The following is a 13175-nucleotide window of genomic DNA, read 5'->3' as shown; positions in this document are numbered from 1 at the left end:
ACGCACAGCTTTATCTCGGGAAAGGTGCCACTGTGAGCATTCGACTGATAGATCAAGCGGGAGCTCGCACCCCAACAGCTAGGAGCATGGCGCATGGCTGGGAAGGAACAAAATTTGCACCAGCATTTATCTGCTGCTCCTGGTTGCCATGTGATTCATTTTAGGTTGACGTTGCGTTTGGTAATCGCGCTTATGATTGGTGATATTGTCCATGTGTGTATTGGGACCGAGCCGGATCGACATCGAAGGAGGCAACGGATGGAATGGCCGATGGGCAACTTTGCTTATCTTAATTCGCGAGTGCTGCTGAAAGTTTATGAAACAACAGGACACAGAAAGGATGTGCGAGTTAGCCATTTTTGCGTAGAAGCATATGATGGTGATGCGGTTTTCAAGAAGTGCCCGCGACGCTGTCGATAAAACGTTTCCGATGTGTCCAAGCATGATTGGTTCCAGTTGGTCATGCTGCTTGAATTATCACCTGAACTATTTATTTCAGGCATCGCAAGCTTGCGGGAAACGTTTTTTATTTGCTAATTGGAGCTTGTTGGAGATTCGGCATGAAACTTCAGCACGTCTTTTTAAACAGAAATGTGAAGGTACCGCTCGGCGCCTGTGTCACACGATCATTCCAGTATCGCGTAAGAAATTGTCCAGTAGAGGACAAACATTAGAGTATACATGAAGCAGAATGCATACGGTTCAGTGCCTAGTTCCGGCAGGTTACAGAAAAAAAGCGTTTTTTGATTCCTGTACTTTGCTTAGGAGCCGTGGTGGTTAGTCGGTTTGTTGAAATTGGAACACGTACTCTAATGCTTCCTCAGGTCACATATAGGCTACGCATTGTTCTAATCTTCGGAAAACTCGCTTGCCAGTAGGTGATAATTAGCATCGGTGTTTTCTCGCCTTACATTTTTCAGTGTGTATGTGGTAGCATCTGATGCACGTGCCATAAACTTAGCTCTTCAGTTCACGCAACGGCCACATTTTTCTTAAATTGTGCTATGATAAGCCTTCAAGGCATCCCTTAACGAAAACATTTTCATCAACGGTTGTGCGTTGTCATTTGAAGTCGGTTGCTTAGGTACACTGAACTTACTACGCCCCATGTGCGTAAAATTTTTGGCATTCAGTTGCAAGATGTGAGCTTTGGGAAGACCAGGTGATGAAAAAATCAATGTCTCTGATGCACAGTAAGGCTTGTGGCAGACCTGAAAGCATTGATAGATACTGTGCCTGCCTGCTGGAATTGCACCATCTACATACCCTGCTAGATCCTAGGTGTTACGGAAGTACTTGACTAATCGGCCCGGTAATTAGTTTGTGCTTATTTTCATAAACTGTTTAATAATATAGTTAATTATAATTGTTACGTCTCCTCACGCTGACCAAATTGCGAAATGACACCGTGTTATTTTGAAGCACAAACATGTAATAGATATGCCACAATGAAATCAAATTCATATTTGATTTTTCTCGAACAGTCATATATTCTTGCTTTGAAGATCATAGTCATGATCGTGAAGTGCGAAGTCATCAGTTGCCCATGATATGTTGCGGTTGCGACGTGGGCTTTCTACAGCCCCCAATTTGTAATGCAGCACTTTCGCAGCGTTTGTAATCATCACTTTAGTATTTAATAATACGCTGAGGCCACATTTGGATGAACAAGTGTACATTAAGAAACATACCACAATTTTTATGGTTGATCTCAGCTTTTCTGAACTGCTGGTAGCAGCACGATCTATAGTGTATTTTTCAGCATCGTCATTGTGACAGTCTGCATCACCCTCTGGCCTATTGTGGGATCCAACAAGACAGACTGCTTCCCTGCCATTTGTTCCTCGGTCAATTGCTAAGGTTCTGCAAGCCCCATGGAAGCCAGCTGTCACTCGCTTCCAATGGAAGAAATTCAGTGCTCCCGCCTTCATAATTATTCTTAAGCCGAAGCTACAACCTGAGCAGGCGGAGCATATATTTTGCAAGGGTTTACCGTACTGTATACCAATGGGTGCCTGTTTCTACAATCCTATCAAAACACAGGATGACGATTATAATATTAATTTATTGTTTTAGAAGTTCGCACTTGAACTGACCAGAAATAATTAAGGGTACCGGCTGCTTTATAAAATATGCCTACAGAAAAAAACCTGGATGAAAAATACGAGTTCAGCTACAAAGCGTTTATGAAGGACAATGCATGCTGTAAAACTGCTTTCAGTGGTGATGTTTGAGCTGGTGGGATGTCAGAAATGAGATAGACGTCATATCTACAATAGTGTGCGAACTACTGCAATGCAGCTGGACACATTAACTGGAGCTGTCCTGCACTTGCACATCAATGCAAGCCCAGTACACACAGCACGCTTGGAGAAGCAGTTGTTCCGCGTTCTTGTAATGGGAGTGTGGTTCCTGCATAAGAGAAGGCGTAGATGATAAACATACAATGGTGTTAAGGCCCATGAAAACCAGCTTAGGTACTGTATCTATTTTCTTTAGTTTACTTCTCTTACTTCACGTATTCGTTCTAGACTTTTGTATTCCAGAACACGAAGTTCTTTTTTTGCATTGATAAGCTCACACTGTCTTTATTTATGTTTGCAAAGAAAGACTTTTCAGCTGGTCTGGCGTTTGCGCAGCCAGACAGAGATACATCCATCCAAAACTTGCCTAATGAACCCTCTAATAGCTGGAATGTTCGCAACATAGGTATGTTATTCAACATTGGTATGTTTGCAGTGGTAGCTCCTAATATAGGCATTGCTAGCAATGCCTATATTAGGAGCTACCACTGCACAACTACAGCTTCTTTATCACAATAAAAACTAATGTGATGTACAAAAACTATACTTTGGTATATTGTTATTCTGTATTTTATATTCAAATATAACATTCAATTCACCAGTTTATTTGTGCAGGTATAATCCTGAATGGTATTTCATTGTTGGTCACTTCCTCGTTGGGCTCGGAGGTTCATAGGCATGATTGGGTTATTAAACTGAATATTTTGAAGCAAGGCTAACAGAATGATTGCATATTTATTTATTTGTTTATTTATTTAAGTTATTTTGAAGGCCAGAGGGCTTTACAGAAAGGTGTGAAGTGAAAAAAAATTGCAGTAAAATACAACCACAAATGTTAACAAAAGGCATTCTTAACAGCCGTCTTGAAGTTTGCAGAGTTACTGATGAGCGTGACTGATGCAGAAAGGCGATTCCATTCCATGCTTGTCCTAGACATGAATGAGTCGTGGTAACAGTTTGTGTGGAACAATGGCACCCAGGCTCTAATAGACGGAGGGGCGACAAGGGTTTCTTTGAAAAGGGGGTTCAAATGAAAATCTTTGTCAAAAGGCAGAGGTGGGAACATTTCCGGTGTGAAAAAAGATCACGTATGTTAAGAGTTTGTTTCCTTGATGAGATACTTGGACAGCGAGTATAATTAGTGAAGACAAAGCCTGTACCTAGGTTTTGAAAACTTCCCCGAGTAGAAACTAATGAAGACCGAGTTGGATACCAAATGACAAGCATTCTCCAATTTGGAACGAACTACAGTTTTGTAAAGCGTCAACTTCAGGGAGGAGGGGGAGGAGCTAAAATTACGACGTAAGCATTCAAGAGTGCGAGCAGCTTCATTAATGACATAGTCAATATGTGAATACCATGAAAGGTTATTTCATATGTGTAGGCCGAGATACCTGTAAGATGTAACTGACGTCACAGGAACACCATTAGTAGAGTACTTGCGCATGGCAGCGTTGCGAGATATTCACATAACCTTACATTTCTTTGAATTAAGTTGCATGCACCAATTAGTACACCATACACCATACAGTTACGTGGTTAAGGTCTTCCTACAGTCTTTGGGAATCGGAAGGATTAGTAATATTGTGCGAGAGAACACAGTCATCCGCGAATAGCTTTATCGAAGAAGAAAGAACTCAGTCCGGAAGATCCTTAACGTAGATTAAAAAGAGAAGTAGGTCCAGGACTGGGCCTTGAGGAACGCCTGCTGGTACATTAGGAAACCTAGAATTACAATTACAGCTTATGACTTTAAATTTCAACAACTGCACTCTTTCCACGGAAAATCGCAGCACATTTTTCTTGCGTTTCCTGGTGCTTTTCCGTGGCAGCAGCGAGGGCAGGCCGACAACCTACTGAAGTTTTCCTCGTATATTTCCCCCTCGGACCATTCTGGCGGTCAACTGTGTACCTAGTGCTATGATATCAGCTTCTGCGAGGTGTGCTGTGGAGACCACGCGTGACTACCGGTGAAGTCACGCCCACCAGGGTGAAGAGCAAGCTACATGGTCGATCCACATGGGTCGCGAAGCTTCGGACGATAAGCAGTTCAGTACAAATTGTCACCGACGTTAGCAAGGGTGCTGATGGGAGCAGCTATTGAAGCGCGACTATGTATGGAGGCAACAAACATTGGAAAAGAATAAAAGCGTTTCTTTTAAATTCAAGCGAGACACAGTTACATTCATTAAACGAAAATAAAATTCTCGGTCAATTTTATGTATTCGTGACGAGTTAAGAAAATACAGGTTTATTTGGTTTTATTATTATTAGTAAATACATTTCTTTTCAGCGCCCATCGTTACAAAGCGGCGTTGATGCCGCTATAACTCGCAATGCACCTCTTGAAGTGTGCAGAAAGGGGCACTCATAAAATTCACCTGTTGAAATACCCCCCTCCCCCTTCCTCATGCATTGGGCTTGCTTGCTTGTCGAAATTTGTCTGAATTTGGTGACACGGGTAGCTTCATCGCTTCTGAACCTCTTGAGTCAAAAGTAGCGAATTACGACCGCCAGATAAATGTGTAGTTGTTTTCGTGCGACTGCGCTGGCCGATGGGCTTGGCATCCGACGATAGGATCAGCACTGTACGCCTAAAGCTTTCGTCGGCCTCTAAAGAAAGTATGTTCTGTGCAGGGGTGCGATTTCGACAACCATACGGCTGGCTTTTTCCTGCATCGCTTTCCACGCTGAAAGCTCGATACACCCATCAAGTGGATAGGCCCATCACTCGGGAACTGGGATAATCCTCCGGTTCCCCACTGTATGTTAGCGAGCACCTTTGCCCAACGCTGAAGCTTCTTCTTGGCATGGCGCTTGCGGAAAAAAAAAGTGAAAAACTGGCGATTTGTTTTGACAAGCACCGGCAAGGTTTTGGCCAGGAAAGAAGCATCACCAATCATGCACATTCGTAATGAGCACGGTCTCGAAAATATTAACTAGTCAGTGGCGAGTGCACATCTTGTTTCCCTCACTTTGCTTTGCAATGGCCATGTCCTCACAAGATGTCAATAATGCATTTCACGTTTTCAAAATGTTTTCCGTTGTCTTCGCTTGAATTTGTGGTCCCTGAGAAGCAAGGAGGATGAACTCTCAGTTTTCTTAGATAAAATTGTTTTCCGTTTTGACATGAAAATGTTGAAAGAGACATGGTGTTATTCAAGTACAGGCATATTTAAACGAGTTTATCAAAGCTTCTTCCTTAAAAGAACAAACAAGGAAGGTAGTGGTGTAGAAATGCTCGTAAAAATAGAGCTACAATCTGAAACAGTCACCGACTTTTCCATTATGTCCGATAACGTAGGGTGCTGACCCTAATATCTCGGAAATTTGTTTACACTGTTATGTATCGGTCACCAAAGGGACGAATTGAACATTTCATTGAATGTCTTGAAAGGCTTCTTAGTTATGTTAATTCTTGGTGGAAAGCAACATATTTATATCTTAAAACCTTGCCACTAAAAGAAACAATCTTTTTAGGAGTAGAGTCATCTGGTGACGCTATTGCAACTGACACACCAACTTGCGTTACATTACACACAGAGACACCGATTGACCTTTTTATTACCAATATAAACGAACAAACTCTGACAACCGGTGTCCTGTGTTGCGATACAAGCGACCCACTGCCATTTATTTGTTTGTCAAAGGTGTAGATAAGTCAACGCATGCGCAAACAAATTATTTAAAAGCAGCAAAGAATATGATGCCCGCGACTTTGCACGCCTTCTTCGCGTGCCTTGAAAAAGAACTTGGAACCACCCGCACTGGCTTCGCGGCCACCTAATGACTGTTTTGTTTGCTGTTTTGGAACAATGCCCTTACGATATTATACTCGGCTTACACTTTTATCGTCCCGCTCAGCCCTCTTTGATTGCGCGTCTAGTGTCATTCAGCTTGAACTGCCCCACGGCTGATAAGTCCACCACTCACTCAATCACGGGTATCCTCTCCAGAAGACATACGTCTGTCGCCTCAAGCAACTACGTACGTCAATCTACTGTCCTTTCCATCTGTTCCTGACGGCGTCTATGTGCTATGTCCCACCGCTGACATACTGCTTGAGAGAAATTTTGCCGTCCCCCATACCTCCCTGTTACAGGCAATGAGAATTCTATCCCTCCCTAATTTTAGCTGCCCGACTCAAATTCTTCCCAGAGGCATGTCTTTGGGCGACATCTCGCCTGTGAACGATTGCGAGATATTGGCTCTAAACGGTGAGATTCTATCGCTCTGTACAGGAACCACCGATTCCACCTCTACACGTCAAATCGTCTTCTTCCGACCGGCGCCACTCTTGCTTGCTCCGCAACAATATTGTGTCCTGTCCTCAAAATCAACGTGTGACCAAACATCCCATAAATAGAAAGCCTTTCAGCATGTGCACTCACCCAACACATGAGGCGGAAATTTGTGTTATATTTAACTCATTTAAGAATAGCAAAACATGGAGATATCGATGACATAGAGATAACTCCGGTTGAACGCGTGGTTAAAATAATGGCTCCAGTTTTTACTTACATATGTAAGCTATAAATATCTACAGGTTGTTTTCCAGAGCTAATGAAAGTAGCTAAGGTTAGCATGCATTTTAAAGTTGGTGACGAAGATGACATGGCTAACTATAGGCCCATTCATATCCTACCTATTGTTTCAAAAGATTTGAGGAAGGCAATTTGAAGGTAATTTATAAACGACTTATAAAGTTCTGCATGAAATTTGAATTGATTAGTTCATCGCAGTATGGTTTCCTACCAAATGGGTCCACAGAAACAGCTCCGTTAAAGCAAAAAGAAAAAAATTCTATAACCATTTGAAAACAATGTGTGTATTGGTGTATTTATTGATTACTCAAAGGCGTTTGACCACAGCAAGCATCAAATGCTATTGGAGAAACTGGAATTATATGGCATTCGCGAAATCGCACTTCTCCTAAAAGGTTACCTACAAATCGTTGTCAGTGTGCGGCAATAGGAAAACGTGTCTCTACTTCTCAGGACATCACCACAGGAGTCCCCCAAGGAAGTATACTGAGTTCGTTACTAGTTATTTTGTATATTAACGATATAATACCTATTTGCGACAAACTGAGCTATATATTGTATGCATATGACACAAGTCTCATATTTACAAGTAGCAACCTATAATGCTTTATCCCAGTTATCAACAAAACCACAGAACAGCTCAGTTCATGGAGCGCTGCTAACTGCTTGTTAGTGAATAAAAAGAAACAAAGTCGTGTTATTTCATGCACGTCTGATCTCTTGATCATTAGAACCACTTATCCTGGGGTTCGAGATATAACTCGTACCTTGAACCAGTACGATGGCTGCAAGAACAAGCTATACGTACGATAACTTTCTCGCAATAATATGAACCAAACAAAACCCTGTTTTTATGCTAAAGATTTTGGCTTTTAATTTCGTACGGGGATTACGATCAGCTACATGTATTAACAATGTTATAAGATACAACGAGCCATTCCCTATTTCGTTACTCTGCAGCCCGCAACGCCACACTTGGAACTTTTGCTACCTTAAATATCCCGCCAATAAAAAATGCTTATGGTAAACGACTGCTACAGTATGCTGGAGTTAAGGTATGGAATTCTATTCCGCATTACATAAAGAACTCGCAGAACTTGCTGGGAGCAATGAAAAAGTCTTATTTCGAATTCTATTCCGCATTACATAAAGAACTCGCAGAACTTGCTGGGAGCAATGAAAAAGTCTTATTTCGAAATTATTATCTCTGCTTCTTAAACTGATCCTTGTGTTCGCTTTTTGTTTAACGATGTGCAACTATTATTTCATCAGGTATTTCTTGTGTTTATTGCACTGTTGCAATATTCCTGCTCTTTGCTAACTTTTCGAAAAGACTAATAATAATTCCCATACAATTAACTTTCATTTTGCAAATCCAGGTACTACTGTTACTAATTAGTCCTGTATTTATTTCAAAGTGTTGTATTTTTGTATTCTTTTGTATATATCTAATAGCGGAAGGTACTGTTGCAGAATCGACCGCTTGCGCCGGAAGCCGCGACAGTTCCACTGCCAGATTTGATTTTCATTTGCGCGCCTGGCCATTTTGCAGTTGCGTGACGATCTGCTCCATATTCTGTTGCCACCCGTTCATGGCGACCATCTCATTCCTTAGCCTTTGGCATTCCTCGGCCTGTTTCTGAACTGCCCCGAGGACAGTTTGAATTTGGATGTTGATATGGTTCATAAATTCATTCATCTTGGCCTCTAATCTTACCAAATTTTCGACCCTTTTTTCTATAGCCTGAATAGGGTCGGCGTCTTGAATTTTGCGTTTCGTTGGTGGCGGGAGGGACGCCTCTGTGACCATCTTATCCTCTCCTTGCGGCTGTTGACGTGCCACTGGGGGGGTCATCTGTCTAATGGGTTGTTGCTGAGGAGGGGTTGCCTGCCTCTGTGATTTCTTTAAGTTTTGGATTTCGGACCGTTGCGAATCGACTATCCCCGTTAATTTTTCGACCATTTTCTTTAATTTCTCAATTTCCTCGTCCCGTTTATCCCTCTGATTATTTTCCTGGGAGACCTTGCCCGCGAAATTCACACCCTTACGCTCCTTGCTCCTACCTCGTCTCCATGGGTTGGCAGGGTCCCTTGAGCTCGAGCGCCCCCTGGACTGGCTCCTGGCACGGGAACCGGAGCGTCCTTTGGGCGGCGGCGATGGTCTGCTCTGATTTGCTTCCAGTTTTGGGAAAGAGTCCTCGCAGAACTTGAAGTCTTTTCCCTCTTTGGGTTCGCGTTGTCGACTCTGATGTCCCCCACCAGTCGTCGTTGCTTGTCCCATCTTCTCCCACTGTCGCTTCTTAACTTCGTAGGGAGTGCGGAAGAGGTCTCGGCACTTGGGATCTCCTAGGGCGTGGCCTTTGCCGCACAGCTGGCATTTCAGCTCACACCTGTGGTCACTTGACGGGTTCTCGAGGCCGCAGCCCCGGCACTTGACGTTCGTCGGGTCTGGGCACACGTCAGCGCGATGTCCGAGTCGGCCACAGGCGACACACACTTCGTATTTTTTGCGGTACAGCTGGCATCTGTGCGGTGCCCCGTTGAGGTAAATCCACTTTGGCACTTCTTTCTCCTTGAAGAGGATAAAGATCGACTGTGAATCTTTTCCCAGCCTGCGGACACCTCGAATCTCGGGGTTATCCTTGCGGTCTAGGCGGTACAGAATTTCTTCGATGGAGTATCCGAGTGGAACCCCGTGGATGACTCCCTTTCCGCAGTGCTCGGGGGTGGCCACGTAGGCGAACGTCTCCACTTGTTCTCCGTCGAACATGAGGTGTTTCACGCTCGCGTACTTCAGCTTCCTCTCCGCACTCGTAGTGATGACGAGAACGGAGTGCTGCTTCATATTTGGAGTTATTATATCTTCCTTTTCTTCGCGTGGGTTAATCCCCGCCGACATTTTGATGACGTCAGTCAGATATGCTGTTCCATATTTTGTAAGCTTAACTAAGCCGCCACGTGGTCGGAGAACAATTTTCTCGGCGCCGTCTGGAATGCGCGTATGCTGACGCTCGATCGACTTGGCCGCCATTTTCCTGCCTGCTTGCCTCTGCCGGGCTCGCTGTTTCGCACTTTTCTGCCCGCTCTTCTCTAGCGGCACGTACCTTCCTCCTTCGCTAGCGTACCATTGTCCTGGAACCGAAGATTCCTCGGGTGTAGTCGCTCCTTCCATAGTAGCCATGATTCACAACTTCCGCGTGACCACGAGCGGCAAACGATCCTCCGGTGGGGACGCCGCGGGCCCGGTCGGCCGCGGTAGCCTCAGCGCCTCAGCTACGTGCTGCGTTGGACACACAAAGTCCAAAAATGGAGGAAATAAGGTCCCACTTGCGGAGAAAGCGGTATCCTCGTGGTCCTCTCGAGTTCCGTCGTCGATTGAGCACAAAGCCTAGGAAAACAAGATCGAAAGACTGCCGAAAAAGGCCAAAATTCGCACAGCCCATCGGAAGACGACGAAGTGCCTTCTTGGTAGAACAGTTTCGTATAAGTATATTTTGAAATTGGCCCCGTACTAGCCATAGGCTATGGGACCATACAGATTGTGTATATCTTATATAATGAGATGTATGTATGTTTAATCAAGAAATAAACAAAGAAAGAAAGGAAGAAACCCGTGGTAAAGTTTGAAAACTTGGAATGCTTTTAACAAACACATGAACTGGAATCCTCACGTCAGCTCGGTTATATCTTCTTTAAAGAAGTGCGCTGGCATGCTGACAAAACTTCGCTCATACCTATCTGCAACACACTGTTCTTATCACATATGAACTATTGTTTCTTGGTATAGGGAAATAACACATTGTCTAACTTTCACAAACTTCACGCAATACAAAAAAAAGCGTTACGTCCTAGCGCCAATGCAGATTATAATGCACACACTGCGGAATTTTTCCGACAGTTTAAGATTGTTCGAGTGACTAAATTTCACGAATATTCGTTATGTATTCGTTCGATGAAATCTGTATATAACTGTGAGAACGCTTTTCAAGACACATCGTCCTTGAGAACTAATAACGTTGTATATCCATTTGGCAACAGGAATATTGGTACGTTCCATTTTGCCACACTGAACATGGGCGACAGATGTTACGTCATGGCCTTCCGTTTTTGTTGAACAAATTAATGGTCCAAAATCTTTATGTTGAAAAATGGAGCATACGTAACATACGAGATAATTTCTTGGTGTGAACATTTTTTTGTCATTATTACTCTATATCTTTATATTGTGCAGTGTTAATTCCAGTTATAGAGAAGCCCACGCCTTTCTTGATTCCTGCTTAGATGTTTCTCTTGCTCAGCTCATTATTAGTCCTACCCGTCCCTCCGCTACCACGGGGAATATCCTTGATATTGTCTTAACAAATAACCCTGACGTTCTTTCTGATATACTGCATTTAAATGGTTTATCCAATCACTACATTATCACCGGGTGCATCACGCATTCATTTACTGAAAAGAAAACTACCATTCAGCGAATTCATTCCTACAATCACGCTAATTTTGAGATGATTAACTCGGAACTACACACTTTCTCTGAGAACTTCCTGGCTCAGTATTCATCACAAAGGATTGAACTAAACTAGCTCTCGCTCAAAACCACCTTGATTAACACATCGTCTTCGTCGTCTTAATAATAACTAAAAACATCTCTACCGCCAAGCAATTACCAGAGGTATGTCATCATGGGACAAGTACAAACATTTCGATAAAGAGTATCAATCCATACTTAGAAGAACCCATCGTAATGTCTTCAGTCATGACCTGTCTACTATGTTAACCAATTATTCTCATAAATTCTGGCGCATCATCAATCCGAGTTCCTATCCTGATATAGTACTTATTAATGCTGACGCACAACCAGTCACTTAAGCTGAGTGTTCGCAGCTTCTGAATGATGCATTTTCATCAGTGTTCACCAATGAAGATATGATACCCTCGCCAATATTAGAGCCATTGCCTAGCATTTCCATGCCAGAAATTGTCATCAGTGAATCTGGTATTCTTGCCCTGTTGAATAACCTAAAGATTACTACTAGCTCTGCATTGGTTTCAATAGTACGATACTTAAAAACGCTTAGCTAAACATTTTTCAAGTGTTATCAGCCCTGTTTTCACAATCATTATCATCTGGCATTATTCCCCATGACTGGCGAATAGCCATAGTAATACCAATTTTTAAATCGGGTGATCGCTCTGTTCCACTTAACTGTCATCCTATCTAATTAAGTAGCAACATATGTAAACTTCTCGAGCCCGTCATACACACACAAGTCATCAACTACCTAGAAGACCATGATATCATCTTCAAGTACCAGCACGCTTTTCGCAGGGGTTATTCATGCGACACTCAGCTCGCCGGATTTACTAATGATATATTTTCCGCATTTAACGAAGAATTCCAAGTTGACGCAGTGTTTCTTGACTTCTCTAAAGCTTTTGATCGCGTTCCTCATCACAGGCTTCTAATCAAATTAACACACCTAAATATTCACACAAACGTTCTTGCATGGATTAAAGATTTCCTCTCCAACCGACAGCAATTCACCTCTGCTAATGGCTGTAACTCTTTTTCTGTTCCTTTAACATCTGGAGTCCGCCAGGGCAGCGTACTTGGTCCCCTACTTTTCCTATTTTTTATTAATTATCTATCCGAATGTGTGTCATGTCGAATTCGATTATTCGCAGAGGACTGTGTTATATATCGTAATATTAGTAATGACGCTGTCCGCCTTTCCCTACAAACTGATCTTGATGCGGTAACCACTTGGTACTCCTCGTGGCTAATATGTTTAAGTACGTCTAAAACCAAGCTATTGTGAATTACCAAGCATTCCACTCGACTTCCTACCCCCTACTTTCTTAATTATGCTAGCGTAGAACTTGCGCCAACCTACAAGTATCTTGGCCTTCATCTTCAGTCTGATTTCACTCGGTATTACCGTATTAACACCATCTTGGCATCAGCTAACCAATCATTCGGTCTTCTTAAGCGTAACCTCAAGCACGAATCTTCACACTTAAAAAACTTGCTTATATCACGCTGATCCCCCCGATAATTGAATATGCTTCTGCCATAGGAGATCCCGATCAAGCATACATTATCAACAACATTGAATCTCTGCAATAGCATGCAGTTCGCTTCATCTTTTCCGATTATTCACGCTACACCAGTGTCACATCATTAAAAGAACGTGCCGAGTTGGAACCATTATCACGTCGACGCCAGTTTGCTCGCCTAATCTAATTTCATACTCTTTATCCCCATTCCACGCTTAACGATGACTTCTTTTCGCCACCCCCGGCAGTCTTCCCGCGCCGTGACCACGCT

General features: G+C 43.0%; 1 protein-coding gene across 6 annotated transcripts in view; it reads left to right on the top strand.

The window, feature by feature from the left end:
• LOC135909941 (uncharacterized) overlaps positions 1-13175 on the top strand; it is a 128230-nt gene that overhangs the window by 23509 nt on the left and 91546 nt on the right. The gene's annotated exons all lie outside the window — the stretch shown is intronic.

Source organism: Dermacentor albipictus, chromosome 1 (assembly GCF_038994185.2).
Source record: "Dermacentor albipictus isolate Rhodes 1998 colony chromosome 1, USDA_Dalb.pri_finalv2, whole genome shotgun sequence".
In the NCBI taxonomy this organism is placed as follows: Eukaryota; Metazoa; Arthropoda; class Arachnida; order Ixodida; family Ixodidae; genus Dermacentor; species Dermacentor albipictus.
Note: the sequence above shows the minus strand (reverse complement) of the source record. Positions and strands in the feature narration are given on the sequence as shown.